The sequence below is a fragment of the Haliaeetus albicilla genome, chromosome Z (genome assembly GCF_947461875.1).
Source record: "Haliaeetus albicilla chromosome Z, bHalAlb1.1, whole genome shotgun sequence".
NCBI lineage: Eukaryota > Metazoa > Chordata > Aves > Accipitriformes > Accipitridae > Haliaeetus > Haliaeetus albicilla.
The window spans coordinates 38,518,736-38,538,797 of record NC_091516.1 but is presented as its reverse complement, the minus strand read 5'-3'; the positions used below and the strand labels follow the sequence as shown (position 1 = coordinate 38,538,797).

At 36.8% G+C, this 20,062-nt stretch overlaps 1 long non-coding RNA gene across 2 annotated transcripts in view; it reads right to left on the bottom strand.

The window, feature by feature from the left end:
- Positions 1 to 20,062, bottom strand: part of LOC138683971 (uncharacterized) — an 84,279-nt gene that overhangs the window by 31,963 nt on the left and 32,254 nt on the right. For both annotated transcript variants that reach the window (XR_011323458.1, XR_011323459.1), the window contains exon 2: positions 15,366 to 15,500. This is a non-coding gene — a long non-coding RNA (uncharacterized lncRNA). The remainder of the gene's footprint in view (positions 1 to 15,365; positions 15,501 to 20,062) is intronic.

Genomic DNA, 20,062 nt, shown 5'->3' with positions numbered 1-20,062 from the left:
GTCTGCATAAGCTCTCAGTATGCTTGTAATGAAGTAGGATTTCTTTGGAATAACTGTTTATTTTGGAAGCTTGTTGCCATTAATAGGAAACACTTTCCTACCCTCAAAGGTATGCATGATTCTTGCCATCCCTAGGTGCTGCATTCCGAACTCTGGAGTTTGCAAGTGACTCCTTAGTCAAAATTAGAAGCATTTTATACTATATTCATAAAGACCTGAGTTTTCTTAAGTGAAGATTAACAGAGCTATTATGGATGCCAAAGAGTACAGTGGAGCTGTCTGCTCAGGTGGAAACCAGGTATTCAGTAACAGGAGTTCCTGTGATGTGGCTTGCTGTGCGTAAAATGGTGTAGGTGAAAAAGTATAATGTCAGCCTAGCAGGCTCTTGAATCAGTTGAGATGATAAATGAAAGAGTACGTACCTGCTGCTGGTATGCCTCAAGGGGAGGTCTGTATATAAATGTGCAGCTGTGGAAGTATTTAGTAATATCTCCACCCTTGGAGATATGCAAAGCCTGACTGGACACAGCCCTGAGCAACCTGCTCCAGCTGCCCCTACTTTGAGCAGGGGGGTTGGACTAGTTGATCTCCACAGGTCCCTTCCAGTCTCAGTCACTCCATGGTTCTATGTAATAACATCTATGTGATAATCTGCAAAGACCAGTTTACTTGGATGCCTTTCCTTCCTCACCCATATTCCAGCTGCTAATTAATCTCATTTGAGATGCTTGCAAAAGAAAACAAATCAACTATGCTTAGTTTTAACTTATTTCCATTTTTTAAAGTTCTAACTCTAGATGAAAACAACTTGGAAATTGTTGTTCTCCCAAAGAAGTTAAAATGCTTTCTGGTTTTTTTTTTTTTTACCTTTTTACATAATTTTCATTCTGTTCCTTTCAATAAAATGATAACTGTATTAGTTGTAATTTGAGTATCTCCTCTGTATGCCATGCCTTCACACACAGAATTGAGTAACATAATTAGCTGATTTGTGGTTCATAGTAAGCAATATTTGCCCTTGAGCCACTGGGAGCTATACTTATATCCTTGTCAATCTAGAAATAGGGGATGAAAAATGATAACTCTTTTTCATCCTTGAAGTGTCATTACTAAAAGCCCAACACTAAAAGTTCCTGAGACATAAGATTTTATAGTTGTGTTTTTTCTGGATAAAAAAACCATATTGGAAGTAATTCTGACTTTTTAATAGCTATCTAATTTTGAGCCCAGTGGAGCTAGTTTCATAGTAATTAAAGTACTGGGGGTTACAAATTCAAAACAGAAACTGTACACTAAATTAAATCGAACTTCACACTATTGCAGTAGGTATATTGGTATATTGTTGTTCTAGAGTTTTTTTTTCCTTGTCTGTTCTGATCCAAATGGCATGCAAGCTCCTCTTTTAAAGATTATTGTTTCAGGTTGTGGGTTTGGGCGTTTGCGTGTTTGTGCTTATCTTATAAAGAGCATTGCATTGTGGAAAGATACTGATATAAATATTGTAGGCAATGGGGCTGGATAAGCGATCCTAAAAAAGGAGCCAAATGGCCAGTTTCAAATGTGTATCTGGGGGGTTTTTTAGGTTTTAGTTGTTGTTTTGGTGGTTTTTTAAAAAAATTATTTTATTTTATTTAGTTTGTGCAGATCTTTTGCCTTTCAAGGGTTAAATCAGATACCACACAGACTTTTTTTGACTAAGGACTCTCCCCCACCCTGCTTCCATTAGAAGCCTTTGAACTCGATTCATGTCTGCAATCCTCCTTCCATTACAAAGTAATTTTAAGATCTCTGCAAAGACTGTGGCCTGTTTAATGTCTTATTTGTCACCTAGTTAAATCCTACTGTTTGACATTTAGAATTATCTCTAATAGCTTTACCACTTTCCTAGGATCTTCATCCCCATTCAGCATAGAATTTGTATAATCTTTGCTAAAATACTAAGCCTAAAACCAAATAACATGTATGTTACATAGATTTTTAAATTGTAAAAGGCTATATAAACATTAGGTCCATGGAGACTCAGTTATGTAATTTCAACTGTAAAGAAAACAGACACTATACACTAAACTTAAACTACCTTAATCATAAACAGAAAAGATTTTAAAAAGGGAGAAACTAGTTGTTCCTGTTACTATTACTACAATCCACTTCAAGATCACTTCCCCCAGTTATCCTTTTTTTAAAATGGAATTTGAAAAAGAGCTGGGCAGATTACTTCCAATGAAGAATTGATGCAGGTTTTTTTCTTAATATGTACATTCTTTAGTAAAAATACTTTTCCCTAATATTTCATTATCAATATGAATTAAGGGAATATTTCCTACTACACTGCAGACTTGATTGTAGAGTAGTTGCATTAATCTGATACTCAGACTAAACTTCTATCTTTGAGATTAGTCATTTAAATTACATGCTGTTTTACTCTGCAATCTAGATCATTATATTTCTTAGGCACAACTTCACTATTTAGATGGACAGTCAACTTTTTTTGTCAGAATTTATTTTTTCACAATTTTTCAGAAGCATTTGGCACACAAATCCATGACTACTTTCTTCAGGGAGCAAAGCTGAATGAAGATGTACGCTTCCCCTCCCCTAATCTCCAAATTGTGCTTCTGTTTCTGTGCCCCAGCATACCAAGTCCTTGGTTGTTCTTCTGCAATTCTTTGTAGGATAGCGTTGAAAATAAAGTAAATTAAATTATTTGTGTTTAAAGTATAACAGATAAAATGGAAAGACTCACCCATTAGCAAGTATAACTATAGTGGTGGTGAGGGACTCGGCATCAGGGACATTTTGGTTTCTTGGTGTTGTTTTGACTACAAAAAGCTCTCTACCTAAGTGTTGTATCCAGTGACAAAGCAACGTATGCAGATGGTGCTAAAGCATTCACTGTCATACAGTGACTCAGTCTAAAATGCAATGGAGAAGTACCTGTCTTTACAGAAACAAGAGTGGCCAAACAGGAGAACAAAAGTATACTACATATACATCCAATTGACTGTTCTGACATGGATAAGGAAACTCATGTTAAGAAAGCTTGTTGTGACCTTCTCTGGGTGCACCATCTGCAATTAGTATGACAAAATGCCTTCTCACATGGCACACGTTGCCCCCTGAATCATAGCGAGATGCTGACTTACACCAAAATAGCTAGAAACAGCACAATACAGGTCTGTGGCTGGCTGCTTTCAAATAACCCTGGCATTTCTTTCCGTAGCAGAAATCTTCTGTTGGCTAGCTTCCTTACCAAGGTAGAGTGTAAACACTGATGTCCATGGAAACAAGTTTCCCCAACCTGACATTTTCCCCAGACTCTGAGATTTGTGGCACAGTCCTCTGCCACCCATCCTGGTATAGAGATTCATCATTTTATTTAAGCTTTTATTGACAGCAGTGTCTGACCTTAAAAGCAAAGGATAGCCACCAGGAACTAAGCCCAATCATCAAGTCATGAGGGTAACAATACTGACGGTGATAAACTCAGCATCACAGACATGTATGGGGTAAGACCCCACCACCACCATGCAAGAAGAGAACAAACACAAGCACCCAGGACCACAGGTGACAATTTTGTGGGAAATACTACATAAACACCTAGTTATATGCTCCAGCTAATTAATTCAAGATACACCTATTCCAGATCCAGTTTATACTACCCAGTGATTGAACAGTGCAAGTATCTGGTATCAGAGATCATCAGATCTTGTCAGGGGTGGGAGGGAGGAGGCTATAAGGACCAACTTTGTTTGCACAGGGGGGATGAATTGTGCTTAAGTAATGCATTTTCCATATCTTAGCCTCAATGTTTAAATCAATTTTCAGCGAACTTTTGAAAATTTATGAATATAGATGAAGAAAATTACCTTAAATGGCCAGCTAAACTGTGGCTGGCTTCAGCATTGTAGAAGTCTGGGTATGACTGCAAATACTGTGGAGAATCTATTTTTGGTAGCTCTGTGGTATGGAAGCTGGACATGTTTCTTTGCTTTGAATTAAACACTATATATGGAGCTTAAGAGCAGTAAAAGAATAGAAACAGAAATCTTCAAAGTGCCTGAGAACTGATCAAAAAGCTAAAGGAGAAATGAGCATTATTGACTGAGAAACAAAAGATGAATTAACACATTCTCTACATTAGAGCTAAGAAGACTGCAATTGTATTGGGGTTCAATCCAGGACATGTGGTGTTAGTTACAGAGAAGCATCTATAGTATGTAGCAAAGAAGCAAATGTAGCTGCTGCTGCTCAGCCTTTTCAAAGTGTGATTTGTATTCCTGGTCACTACGCAACAGTACCACAAAAAATTTAGCGAAGTTGTTCCTAGGGAACTGCCTTTGGGCAAGGTGACACAACTGATTGTACAAGCACATGCATTTATTACTGCAAAGATATTGAAAGAGTAATTACCCATGTTAATTCTGAGAAACGCATACCCAGTGCAATCAAATTAACATTATATTCTATATAGAATGCTAGAAACTGTATGCAAATACATTGTTTCCTATATAGACAACTGCAGAACATAACTTGTAAAATAATAAAGGCATGCAGCACAATCTACTCAATTGCTTTCACTGCCTCTGTCTTGAAAGACAAGTTCGAGAGACTTTACATTACATTGTGTTTGTCTCAGAAAAGGGAAGTGCATTGTAAAGTTGAGTTTAAAAAAAAAAAGAAAGAAAGAAAGAAAGAAAGAAAAACTCCCTGCTGAATTTCCCTTCTGAAAGAAATGAAATTCCAACCTGAGACCACTATATGATTGCAGCTGTGGTGGTACAAGCTGTATGGCAAGGCAGCCTGAGGCAGACGTGTTCTCTGTGTGCCCCATGCTGTCAGCTCTGTCCAGATGCACAGCAGAGGCAGGGCACGTCCTGGGAACTGCAGTCCCTGAACCTTCCACTGGGAAATGCAACCTACCAGTGAGACCTGAAAGTCTTCGCTTCCTGGTCTGTGTTGGGGTAAAACTACAGTAATCTCCTAGTGACTCATATGTGGCTACCACACCATCACAGAACTAGGAAATCTGCCTAAAATTTCCCAGAGTTGGGAATTTTTTGATGAAAGCTATACCCACCCTATATCAAATGCAGAGTAATCAAACCCAAGCAATGCTTTATGCAGCCTTTATCTTAAACAGATGACAAACTGCCATCTCTGAAGGGATGCTGACCACTTCAGTAGAGCACGGCAGCAGTTTACCATTACAGTTAGCACGAGTCCAAACCAAACCAAGCAAAAAGGGACCAACCAGCTCTCCTCAACCTGGTGGGGACATGTGATTTCATCAGATTCGCTCACTCTTGAGTTAATCCAAGCCCTGCTCTGTTACTATGGGTATTCAGCCACCCTCCTTGACTGCATGTCTGGTTGCCTTCTTCCCATCAGCTCAATAAATGGAGTAATGAAATACCTTTGGTTTACAGCATGTGGGTACGTATTAGGACTCCCCTGTGGGGCTTTCCATTAATTCCTGTTGTCTTGCTGGAGGCAACTTGTTTCATCATGGTCTGCTGTGGCCCAGCCTGCCAGGAGACGGCAGCAGACTTATGCTCCTCATAACCCTTCCAGCCCTCGGGAAAGATGGCATTTTGGTTGTAAAAGGAATGTTTTGAACCGCAAAAGGAATTTGCCATCTGTAATACCAGTTAAGCACAACACTGCAAGCATTCTGCTTTGTTCAGTAGTGGGCAGTGTTAGGTATAATGTAAGAGCAAGCAAGTACGTGTAGCTAGAAATGGAGACCTTATTGCAGAGCTCTGGCCCTGCATGTTAGGTTTACTTATTTAGAAAGCGTATGTCAAACCATCACAAGTATTTTCCTTTCATTTGTTCAGACCATATGCATGTAGTGTATGGATACAATGATTTGGTTTTCTGAAAACTTATGAATAAATTATTTGTATAAAATATCAGTAAAATGATGGTAGTTTTTAAAAATAGTTTTTAAAGTATGTGCTCTTTGTCTGTTTCTGGCATATATTTTACGCATCTCTAACCTTTAATCTCTTTAAAATCTCAGTTTTCCCTACTAAAAATGCCCTACAAGTCTCACACAATTCAGTCTTTCCCTACCTTTAAGTCCTCCTTCTACTCCCCCCTATTCCAAGGCAATGTGAGTTCTCAGACTTTCTTGCCTTTCTACGTCACCCTCTTTTAATGGGACACTATTGCTAAACAGCAAACCTCAGTCTGCTTTCAAAATCCATTTCCGCTTTCCTGTTAAAGACAGTTTTGTTGACTGTAGGGACAAGCCAAGCCATGAACAATCTTCCCCTAAAGCATTGTACTTATGTCTAACACTTTTATGGCTACTACGCATGTCCAACACGAGGCCACACTACTACCTATAACTTCAAAATAAGAGAGACTTCGAGCATAAGTCCCAGGCTTATTCTGCTTGAAAAAAACTCTAAAATATTTCTGCATTATCATAAACATAAACTGCTCAGTACAATTTTTTGCAAAACTGCCAATATGTCGAGCCTGCCCAGTTATCTGGCTTGCCAACTTTGCATACCTTCAGTCAGATTATCCACTTTATGCTGAAATCTCCCTCTTTTTCAGCTGTCACTGTAAAGTGCTTAGAAAATCATTTCAGTATAGGTTGTCTGATTTTCCACATGTCTCTTAATTGTTAGTTGTCTTTGTACAAAGTATTTCAGTGAAACAAATATTAGAAAAAGCTGTACCAATTTTAAACTTTTACAGACGGAAAAGGGAATGGTTGATTGCTTTTATTTCCTTTAACAGTGCCTTAATTAATTTCCATGGAACCAGGACACAGAATCATGTTTTTGTTCAAATTCATGACCTGAACAAGCAGTATTGTTGTAAGATTTTTTTTAACATCTACTGTCTGACAATATTAATGACAATCAATGAAATAATTAAGTGATACAACTTCTTCTGCAAATAGTTATTAAAAGTTCTGTGATGACAAGATAAATTTGCTCTAAACAGCTTTATCTGTTACGTTTTCCCCAGTCTGTGTGAGACTGTGAGATGCACAAGTCATTGTGATGATTCTTGAAGCACTTTTAGTTCAGATAGAGAGGGTTATAGAATTGACATGGCATGGCCATATCATATATTACTGACAGAATGGATGGGTACATTTTTTGGAAAAAAAAAAGAAAAAAGAAAAAAAAAGAAAAAAAAGGCTTTCATATGAAAAAGGGAAATACAAAAAAATGAAGCAAATTTTATCCTGCTGTGTGCTCCCATGATTTAGAAAATAGGAAGGACAATCCATTCTAAGATTTTCTGTAGACCTGAGATTTTACACTAGAGGCTTGTTGGAAGCCATTCATTTAGCCAACCACTGACTGAAACAAAAAAACTTTATATTTTTAAGCTGGTATAGGATAAAACTCTGGTCTTTCAAGAAAGGAAAAGTAAGATTCTAATGTATTCATAGTCTCAGAGTACAAATTAATTTCATAATTAAATGAAAAATCCTGTGGGAGGAATTATGGATGTGTGTACAGAAAAAAGAACAAAAACCAGAAAACACACATATTTGTAAACAACAGGTTAAGAAATAAGTAACTCAGTGAAGACAAATTTCCTCTAAATCACAGAATCTAGCAATAACTGATAAAATAAACAGAAATGACAACTCATTGAAAAATCATTGAAAAACTTGCCCTTTTGAATTTTTTAGATTAAAAAGATTAATCAGAATGATCTACTCAGTGATTCAGCAAAGAAATCTCTTTTTTTTCCCTGCACTTGTAAACTGATGTTGATTCTAATTAGGTAAGGTCCATAAATCTGAAACTAAAGTAGTTTTCAGAGCTTCAGTATCTGCAATAGCTGGCCTTTAAACATCTTTCTGAAGTTTAACATCATTCTAAGGATGTTTCTAAAACATCTTTTATACATCCAATGTGACTTAAAAAAAACCAGCTGTTGACCTCTATCAATACAACAGGAAGACTGATGAGGGGAAAGGATACATGCAGGAAAACAAAATGAGTGTGAACTTGTTATGAGTAAACACAGACTGGAAATTAGATTTCTAAGAATTCAAGGAATAAGATTTTGGAAGAACCTTCCTAGACAGATAAAAAGAAACAAGTTAATTTTACGTGGAAGTTTACATGTTTATGGAAGAGAGGACATAACAAGATTATTTGCAGTAAAAAGGGGCTAGACTTAATATTCCAAGAGGACCTTTCCAGTTTTACATTCTTACATCACGTTAGAGAAAACTGCAAGTTAATAGGGTGCATGATTTTTATTATGCAGTTGCTGAAGCTCCACACATGAAAAAGTGTTAAGTATTTAACCCAAGAGAGTCTGAGTTTGTTTTCAAAAGGGATGGTACTCAGCACATTACACAGTTGAAACTATTGCCTAAAATATTGAAAAGCATCAAAATGAAATGCCCATTTTCAAGAAACTACTACTTAGGAACTTATATCCCATTCTCTTAGGTAAGTAAGTCACTACTAGATATAGGATTTATTTTCTTAAAACATCTGGTTGCTTTTGAAATCTGTACTCATTAGTTCCTGTAAATGCACAATCAGAGAAACATTCTTTTTTAAAAAATTATTTTATGAAAAGCTCAACAGAAAATGATAGATCTGTTCTTGAAGTATTTGTAGGATTTACTTTCTGGGTTTTATGATTCAGCATATGACTTGATGTAATGTATCAACTTCTTTTTATACATCTAAGAAATTGGATAATTCTGAAATCTCACAGTTATCTATCTTGCCACAGTATAAAGTTGGTACCTTTGAATGAGAAGCACTATAGATCTGTAAAATATTAAGCAATTTTACTATTTCTATGTTTATTAAATTCATCAAAACAACATATCAAAGTTTGTTACTGCTTTAATGTTGCCAGTTACTATCTGTTACTTTTTAGGCTATTTTGAATTGACAGTTTAAGCAAATTATTGTTTTTGCTGACAATACTCCATAAGTTGCAGCTCAGCAGACATTTACCACATTTATATGTTTAAATAGCACAGCTTATGATTCTTAGTTGAATTTATGGTTAGGCAAGGTATGCTTTCTAAAAGGAAGCTGCGGAAAAACATGGGTAATTAAGCCAGGCTTCGATCTTGCATAAACCCTTAGTTGAGAATAGCCACGATAAGGGAGCAAATAAATAGTGTATCAATATTGGGCTCTTTTTTCCTGTGAAAAGATCTATTTCTGCTTGTGAGTTTCACTGTGCTCCTTCCCGCCCCAGTTCATTTGAAGGCGAGCAGCAGAGGCCCCAAGGAACACTTTCTCCTGGTTTCTCGGCATAGTTCTATCTCCTACGGACAACAGCTGGCAATTAATCACAAAAATCCCAGTCCTATCCAGACACATTTATATTCCAGGTGTCCTTCTGCAAATTTGGGCTGTGAATGAGATTATGTCTGCCTTTTTTATGTTGCTTGCTCTGTTGGCTTTACAGCACAGTACCCCCAAGTGGCCTGTTTAAGTCAGAATTCAAACACAATAGTTCATTGATGGTTTTTTAATGAACAAAGCTGAAACTGAACAAAGATTAAAAAAATAGAGAGTAGCAGTGAGTGCTTCAAAGAATCCTGTGTAAACAAAGCTGCAGTTCGGCAACCATGTCAGAGGAAATGAATGTTTTACTTAAAATCATGCAAAAGACAATCATCCAAATTTTCACTTTGCAACACCTTTCAGTGGCCTGTGGGTCCTGGCTCGTGGTTTTGCTCAGAGTGTCTGTAAAGTGGTAATGCTAATCTTTGGAAGTCATTTTTTCCCTCCTTCATGGAGGTTTTCTATGATCATGAGCCAAGAAGGACTGGGTAGAGCTTGAACTTCTTGTCATGGTTATCACATGGTATATAAAACAGCGGGACAAACAGTAAACTGATGACAATGACACTGAGAGGATGGCAGGAAGGAGAGGAAAGGGGAGAGGAGCTTCACTATAATTTTTTTTTTTTTAATTGGCAGTTCCCCTTAATGTTTATTCATGAACTAAAATGTAGTACATTTTGTACTGGCAACTTCCACTTCAGGTAGTCAGTCAGCCTGTTGAAGAAAAAATTCTTTGGACAGTTGTCATCAAGTGTTTTGATTGAAACCATCTTGTTTTAAACAGATGCAGGACCATATTCTGCAAGGAGCTGAGTGCTTAATAGCTTCACTGAATTTTCTAAGAGGTAAAGTCATACTGGTATCGGTCAGGGAGCGTGCAGTACCTTCTTCAGTGTGTACCCAAAGTCAGAGGCACTGGCTCCGTAATTGGCTAGGGACCGCGGAGGATGCTGAAACACATCCTGCTGTAGCCTTTACTCACAGCCTAGTGAGAGTTATTCTGGAGCTGAATGCTGAGGCAGAGGGCAAGGAAACATTTGTTATGAGGTCTGTCTGGCTTATGTACGATGATAGGGATGTTTGCATCTGATTTGTTCCTACCACTGGCATAATTATTACATAAAAGCTACTAGACACTGCAGTCACTGTCTTTCACTCCAGTGTGGTAGGATATCATGCCTTGAACTGAGGTTTCTGGGACATAACCCTCTCTGAACAGTGTCAGTCAATTCAGCTGACAGAAGGGCAAGATGATAATGTGACAGCAAAGGGTTTCATGTTAATATGATACCTTTAGGATTTTTCCTCTTGTTTTGCAATATGAAAGATATAGTACTGTGTGTGATTCGGGTTTATTGTCAAAGGCAAATTTTATCTCATTGAACACAATGGTTGAATAACACTGCCAGACAAAATAACCAAGTTAAAATAAACCACATATTGTCAGAGTCTACATGGTGGTTTATACAAGAACTGGTATGCTGGGTTAATATTACTGTTTCAAAGGTGATGCCAAAAATGGCTGGATGGAATTATAATAGCAGTAGTTACAAGTTACCAGCAAGATAGATTTTGTTTCTTTTTTCATATGATTATTTCATTAAATAAAAAGAAAAGAAATAGCAAGCTGAAAATAAAATGGAAGACTTAGGGTTTAATACACTGCTACACACAACACTGAGCGCTCAAGGGTCTTCTCTTAAGGGTCACATTCAAGAAACTCTGGCCAGCTTCCCCACCATGGCAGCTCACCCAGAGCCAAGGCAGTGTGTCTTGCATGGGCTCCCACCAGCTGAACTGGTGAATCTGCATCTTCATTTTTAGGAAGGTGCACTAGTCCAGAAACCTCATTACTTTCTGACAATGATCATGATAATGATAACAAAACGTCATATGGTAGATTAAAGAGCAAAATATTGAAAATTGCATGGGGAAGCTGTAATCTACCCTCTCCATTTCTTTTATTATTAATGGCATTATTGGTTAGATGCTGCCAACATGCAAACGGAAAGAAGTTCCCTGCCCCAAAGGACTTACAGTCCAAGGACCTGATCCTGCATACTGTTGTATATGACTGTACACAAGCATATATGTGCTAGCATTCATTTCCCGTTTGCCTGTTGATGAAGATGCTTAAAATTGCAGTTTATTCAAGAAAAGCTCCCACCTATATCAAAAGTAATTGTGATAGATTAATTGAGGTATGCATTTTTGAGTACCAGCTAGTACTAATATCTATCTTAAAAATCCATATAAACTGACTGGCAAGTATATTAATGTACATCAGATGGTAGGTTTATATGTCTGTCTAATAAAACAAGGATTTACAAGTAGTCCTATGACTAATTTCAATTATTTAGATAATGTGGTTTTTCTTTTCTGAATCGCTTGGTTTTGCTGGTTTGCTAACTCCCTGAATTTAGATATCATTATATGATTTCTACATTTTTCTAATGTTACCTCCCTGCCACTGGATACTTTTCCCTCTAGAGTCCTATCGTTTTATCAAAAAAAGGGATTAACCTTATAGCCAGTCAGTTGTTGGCTATTCATCTTTACTTTGCTTTTCCAAACTGTGAAGATTACACAATTTTGATAACATTACTTGTTTGGGTTTTTTTGTTATTGCTGTATGGGATAACTGGGCCTGCATAAAATATATTTGTTAATCAGAACTAAAAAAGTGCAGCATTTCAGCATTTTTAAATAATTCCCGTCATTTTTGTACAATTTCAGAGAAGTCCAGTGTAGTTCTGTAAGTGGATTTGGCCTAAATAATGTCATTTCTTCTTCAGTACTCTGTTAGGTATGTATGAGGCTGGTAGAATATACTATTGCATTTTGTAAAGAAAATATAAAACTAAATGCTATTTAGTGGGTAGAGCAGTCAAGTCTTACATTTCTGAGTAAGGGTTTTGAGGTTGAAGGTTCAGAGTTTCTGCAAACCATAATGACTTGCCTATCACAATTTGAGAGTGAATGCTGCATATTCTGTCCTTTAAACAAAAACTCATTAAGAGAACAGTAGCTGTATAGAAGCAATTATTTTCTCACTTTGTAGTTTTTGTTCATGGACAATCAGACACAGTGGTGTTCTTTAAGGAAAACTTAATAAGCATTTCATATGAGGTAGGAGTGTAAAAAGAGAAAAGTAGCTCTGTCATACAAGAAATTGAGTATTCCATAATGATTTTATTTCAAGCTGTCCTGCTTAAACAACATAGTCCTAAAATACATAACTGTCTTCATTCTTCTCAATTTTCATATTTAGATAAAAGAAAGCCCTATGAATAATCTTGGTCTTTCAAGAAACTTTTTTTTTTTTTTTTTTTGTAACTTTTCCACCTATGGAACATTGCCTGCATTTGGTCTTATAATGACCTTTCATTTGCTGAAATCCTCAGTCACGCATTAATCACTTCTTATCTGGACTGTTGCTATTCCCTCTTTATAGTCTTTATAAATCCTTGTTATCTCAACTTCAGGGGTACTGAAGTATCACAGCCAGACAGTTCTGTCTGTCCAGTAAATACCACTGTATCAGCTTCATCTTTCAGATCATTCCCTAGCTTTATACTTAAACTGACCTTCTAATCAACCTCAAAATGGTGTTTTTCAAACTGTTTCATAAATTATTCTAATTCATTATATTAACTTGTTGTCCAACTACAGCTAACTTTGCTCTTCCATCTTGGTATCTTCTCTGTCTCTGCTCCACAATTTGAACTGAGTACTAAGGTCTCATTTGAGCCAAATGAGATTCCCCATCTTTGCAGTGTCTCTGTGACCAAGTAATTTTAAATCTCACATTACTTTTTCTAGCATAGGCTGCTTGATTCTGTGCAAATCCTTGTATGATATTGCTTTTTACAGAATTGTATTTCAGATTTGCTGATATGAGACAGCAGAATAAACCAAGATAATCCTGTGTAATTCAGTAGTTTCTTTCATTTCATACTCAATTATTTAAGCTGACAAATGCGATTTCAGTATAGCTTTCGTTTACATGAGTCTCCCCAAAATGGTGTAAAATATTTGTTCTTTTTAATCCCCCAAATTGAAAAGGGAGTGTGTATTAAAAATGCATATATAAAAATATAAAATCTATAGCTGCATGATGAATTTGAAGGTTTTCAATTTTATAAACCGATGCATTTTAAATGCATTTACTGCATTTATTTTCTGAGCCTTAGGCACAAAAATAAAAGAAGATTTGAGTAAGCAATCTTTTTTTTTTAATTTTTAGAAGAATATTTAAAAACTTTTAGCTCAAGATATGAAACTAATTTGATGAAAATTCTCTGGTATGAAGCATGATATAAGTTTTGAGAAATGCTTTATAGAAGGAGAAACAAATTCAAAGAAAGAAATTAAATAATAATTCTTAATCCCAATGCTAAAATCTTCATTAGCTTCTTCTAATACAGAGGGGTTTGTGGCTAATTTCCCTCCAAGCAAAGTAAATGACCACTTCTCTGTTCATAAAAGCAACAAAACTTTGTAGGGCTATGAGAATGTGACATTTTAGTACAGTCTAAAAGAACACACTTACAACTGTCAAAACCACCTCATACTGATGGCAAGCCTTAAATTTATCCCAGCACACACTTTTAGGCAAACTTACACTGGGAAGCTCCCTTTCTAATAAATGGAAAGGATATCCCTGCTCTGAATCATCCTTAGAAGGATTTTATTTCATTCTTTCTACTGGTGACATTTTGACTACTATATAAAGAAATACAAAAATTCAAGTATAGATTTTTTTTTAATGAATTCTCATCTGTGTCATAATGAGGCTAATTTATAATGTGTGAGCTCTGTTTTCTTTCATTTTGTAAAATGTTGACTTGCAAACTGAAGCAGAAAGTAACTGCGCTACTGCAGGCACTTTCCACAGTTTTACTGCCCTGGTTATACATAGTTTTATAGGAGAATCCTTCCTTTTACCAGCTAATTGAAGGGATTTTTTTTTTTAATCTTGGGTTATGAATTACTGTATGATTTAACTTGAAGAGCTGCTCTGTAAGGTCTAATTTAAAGTAATAAGGATGCTACAATCCAGGAAACTGTACTTATGAAACACCCCGACTTTTCAATGAGGTACAAAACATCATGTGGCATATGAAAGCTGCCAGTAGAAAAGTAATAGAGAGAAACAGAAACAGAAAACGGGACAACGTCAAGTCTGGAATGTTTCAGAGACTTAGCAAATGACAGATGAGTGTGATAGAGGCGTGAAGGAATAGACTCCTGGAAACTTATTTTATAATTAGAATATGAGTCTGAGTATGTGGTAGATACTGTTCAACCACAGCTAGGTTGACAGCTTAAATAACTTTGTGTATTATTTTCATATAACGGCAAGGTCATCACATCGTCTCATGTTCAAATCACAATATGGCACACTGAGAGTAGTTGGCTGTTCACCATTTCTTTTGTAATTCAAACTCTCCTGACTAGAAGACAGAAAATTGGGCACAAAGTATCTCAACAACAGAAAAAATATTAGAAATGAGAATTGTGTAATTTCTCTGGAGGTTGCACTGTACACATTTAAATTAAATGCCAGTGCAGAGGCTTGGGTGATCACATTTTGTACCATTTAAGCACATCTTCTGTCAGATTTAGAAAGGATTTAAGTAAGGGTCTGTGAATGCGGGTGAATTTATTCTGTAATTACCACTTCATAATTTTAGAACTACCAACATGGAAACATGCCAATATTTTCCATAAAACAACCTGACTTAGAAACTTATTATTTTTTCCCTTTCTTTCGGTGTAAAACTACCGTTTCTAGATAAAGCCATGTGATGAGAAGAAACATACCCAGACATGGAAACAAACAGAATTTTTTAATAATGAAGACAGAGAAAAAAGATAAATTGAAAAATTAATGAACAAAAAGGATAAGATTTTCTGATATACCTAAAAAACACCTTAAAACAGACTTGTGAATATGACGACAGGACATCTCAGGGGAAGACTAATGAGCCATTAGCTTAATGAAGTTTATTGACTATTGCTTAAGCAGTTATTGTCTATAGGCTTTCCACCTACCATGAAATAATCAATTTTATGAGTCCTCCTTCAGTGCAGAGTTAAACAGATTGGTTTCCTTGGACTATTTCAGCTTGGACCCCCAAGGAAGCCAATCTGAGAGGCAGCAACATTGAGGAACCCCAGGGACATCAACTGCAATTGCAAAGATACACACAGCAGTTAGAATAAAGATTTTGAAACAGAAAAGAATTATTGTGCGGACACCAACAGAAGACATACGTATTAGTTTAAACATGAACAAAAGTCAGGATCTGCAATTATCTTAAAAAAATATTAAAGTCCAGGTTACTCAGAATTCAGGCTAAAGAACAGGCAAAATACTCTGCTACCTGTCGCTCCACTCTATTTCTTATCTCAAAAATAAAATTTAAAAAAGACCACCCATGCAGTTAGTTACATTAATTAATAAGTTTACTACATGAGGTATTACTAAATGGTATGCTACAACAGCCACGAGCAAGCTCTTCCCAGAGCCTGAGCCAACAAGAGCCATTTAACTGCCATTAGAACATCACAGAGCCCAAGTTAGTAAGCCCTGCTGTGAAGCAGTGTATATTATTTTAGGAATGATGCCATGCTAACGTGGCATGGCTTGTATTGGTTGAGAGTGCAAAAGAACAAGATTATTTGCTAGCTAAAACCCATGTAACACAGTCACAATTACAGCGAAGAATTTAGGTTGCTCAAGCAGCTTAGTTGTGTATCCCTAAAATGAGTATTTTCTACAACTATAGCCAGAGACTCATCTATGAACAAGATGAATAACTGCCTTGTTTCCATACAGAAGTCATGATATCTGCTACCTAAGTGATATAGAATTAACCTAATTAAACTTAATTTTTTTTCATGGTAGGCTACAAAATTCCATTGCTTTTTAACTCTTGTTAGACATGATGTTGGAAATTTGGGGGAAGTGAGATCACAAAAAAGTTTATCTGACATTTCTCTCTCTTTTGAAATAATCTAGATCCCTCCCAAATGACCTTAAACACTGCTTTACTAAAATGACATGTTTTAAATTAAGATTGATTTGCAAATAATGGGTATAGATTCTTAGAAAATATACTGTATACTCAGAGACGTTGCAATGATTTTTTAGAAACTTTTTATTTCAGAGGATAATATTACTTGCTGTGGATGCTTCTCATATGTAGATGCAATGCCAGTGGAACTGAGATACTGGAGGATGCAGATCCTGTAAATCAGATTGCTGAGGAATACCTCATTCTGTACAAATAAATGGGTACCAGTAGAAACCCAGATTTTCAGACGGTGGCTTTATTTTTTGAACTGTCTTGTACTAAAAGATTTATTGTGTTCAGTAGTTGTCTGTTGCAACAGGAAGATGTAGGTAGGTATTTGCATTATCTGCTAACACTGCCTTCTATAGAAAAGGAAGACACAGTGTGTAAAAATACAAAAGACAAGTAAAATTATGGAAGAATCTGATTCTTCACCTGCAATTCAGTTACAGATTGTAACTTTGGGCTGGCCTGGACCTTTATAAGGCCGAGAGAGACTGGCCAAAAACAGGAAGAAGGAGAAAATTCTAGAACATCCATAAATAATATTTGGCAAAATATTTAGAAGAAACTGTCATAGTTTCCTGTATATGCCGTAAATGAAGGGAAAAATCAAACAAAATAATCTGGTTTTGCAGTCTGAGGAAAAACTGACAAGCCCCAAATCTAAGCAGACAAAAACTGGTACATTGACTGGGGGTAGGTGGGAGCCATACCCAAAGCAACTCTACGGTCTACACACACAGTAAACCTACAGTCCCTAGAGCTTCCCCAAAAGCCCATAAATCTAATTTTCCAAAGGTAAGTTTGCTAGAAAACAGAGATGATTTTGCACTCTCTTTTTCAAGATGTGGTATATCTAACATAGCAGCAATGTATAATGCACAGACCAATGAAAGTGACTCCAGGTACTTCACTCATCCCAGTCCAACAAGAAAACTATCTCAGAGAAGCAAAGTAGCTTTAGAAAAGTCATGTGGAGTCATTCATACTTTGCACTATCAAACTATATTTTGGCATCAACCAAGTATGGCTGTCATATTTAATAGAAAACTGGATGCAGTGAGCCGGTAATATTTAAAACTGATGCCAGAGGAAATGAGGAATTGCAGAGGCACAAAGAAACAAAAAAGGCCAAACAGAATAATCGATATAGTACAGTATCTGAAGGTCTTTCCCATACAGAAAAATCTACTACATATCTTACAGGGGAAAACAACAGTAATAGCTTGTAGTGGGGTCCCCAAAATTTGGCAGACAGAAACTGAGGAGAGATAGGTCTTATCATCCCAGCATCCTGCAAAATTGAAGAGAAGGGGCAACAGGAACCTGCCAATTTGCACAATAACATCTTAAATAACAGTGATAGCATGTTAGTACAAATGTCTCTATCAAAGTAAAGAGATCCCTTAAAGATCTGTAGCAAAAGTAGTGTCTGTGCCTGAGGGGGAATCCACAGATCCAAGCCACTGAGACACATCACAGATATGTCAAAAGTATCTGATATGCTTTATGCAGTGCTCTGCATTCAAACACCCTGCCTTAACTACACATAATATGCCATATTATTTGTGTTTAGCAGAGTCTAAAAGTCTACTACATTAGCACAATATCACCAACAGAGCTGTGTCCATAATAATCCTCATAAACTGTTGGTAAATGCTGCTCCTCAGAGTAGCCTTCCTGCAACTATCAGCAATGTTGTGCCCTATAAAAATCTGACTTAAAAAATTCAGTTGTGCTACTACTGGGTTTTGGTATTGCTCTGTCTTGGACTGTCTGGACTGAATTGGTTTGTTCTGCTTCTGTGCTTATCTCCCCTGACAGCAGGGGAACAACAATATGTACTCACAACTTCGTGAGATGTGGCTATTCCCAGAATGAGAGCTTCTTTATTAAGGAATCTTGTCTTGCTTCCCAGTTACCAGTTGTCTTCCCAGTTGTTTCCACTCTGTGTGGCTCTTTTATGAAATGCAACCAGCTTATAAATACTGCAGTAATGACATTTTACTTGTTGCATTCATGATAAGCATCTATGCTGTATGTCACCCTTGACAATACTGTGGAAACTTTTACTGAAAAACAAAAAACCCTTCACAAAATCCTTTGGGCACAAACAGATCGCTATTAAAGACGAAGTGAACTTTTTCAGGCATAACACAGCAAATGAATGTATTTTTATATAAAGTGTTTATTGTATCTATAAACACAATCATTTTTAGAATATACTGACCACACTGTCACTTTTTCAGATTATGTTTAAGTTTGTGAAACAGGTTTACTCCATTTCCTCAGGAGTAACTGAATAGTTGAGAACATGAGCTTTAACTTCTGAGTGTTCTTGCTTTTTATATGTCACTGGACCTTGGTGCTGTTCTGCAGCTGGGTGAATGTAAATTCTGCAATTTGGGAAAAAAAATTTGAAGACCTATGAAGGGGATTGAATTTCTTAGGAAAATAAAATTCAGGGATTTTAAAAAGAGGGAACAGACAATCATGATTAGATTGTTTTTTGTTTAGGATTATGCAGGCTTTACCTAAAGCATCATATCTAAAAATAAAATATAGCTACTGTCACATTTAATTGAATTTGAAGATAATTTCTCCAGCCAGACTTGCACAAAAGGGAAACACATGTAGATATCGTCCAGCTCAAAAACAATACGGCCACCTCTTTGTCTCGCTTATTTAATTGCTATTTAATTTCTCTCTCTCTTTCCTGAATGAGTGTCCCATGCCATTTAAAATACACCAAACGTTTTGAATTTACTGATCCATAAATGTCTTTTCCAACCCACAGGTATTGACACTAAAGAGTAACATGTGCTGTCTCCTCCGTGGCAGGCTCGAGCTGCAGTCTGTTTAATGTTTGTGTTCTGGGAGCATCTGCTGAGGGCTGTTTGTAATAGCCTCCTCATGCATGTTCGTGCTGCTAGACACCAGGCTACTCCTCACATCAAGCTGAAGTAAAGAACCATGAGGGTGGTTAGCGCTAATTTGTTTTTAGATCTATACATCTCACAGAAGCTCCCAGATCTGGTTTTGTACCTAAATCATGAAGATGGTAGGAGTTGTTCACAGATGAGATTAGGTATAATATGGGCCAGGATTTCTAGATATCTCCAAAAAGCTGACAAAGGAGCAGATAACTGGAGCATGATATAGCATTATGAAGCAGGCTGATGCACGGAATAACAAGAGAAGATGATGAGAGAGGCACGAAGATGGAAGAGGGCATGTGACGGACCATGTGCCAGGTTTCTCACCTACCCCAGCACAGGGATGGGGCTCAGCATCCTCCATTTCCTTCTTGTAGTGGCACTCTACAACAGATAGCTGGCAGATAAGTAAGGCTTGCCATTCTTCTGGGAAGGTCCCTGAAGTCACCTTGCACAAGGATTTTTAGTAGCTTGAACTTGGCTTGGGTTCATCCTGCTGGCAAGGGAAATGGGACTGCAAGGTGGCTGGGCTGGGAGCTTTGGGATCTTTGGGACCTTTAGGGGCACTCTGGGACCTGAAGATCCAAACACAACATAAGTGTAAACAGCTTCAGTCTCATGATTCTGAAAGAGAGATGTCCGTGGAGGAATGCACCTCCTGCAGATAAGGTGAAGCTTAATCAGTCAATATTTGAACAACTGAAAATGTACAAAGCAATAAAATTATCATGAA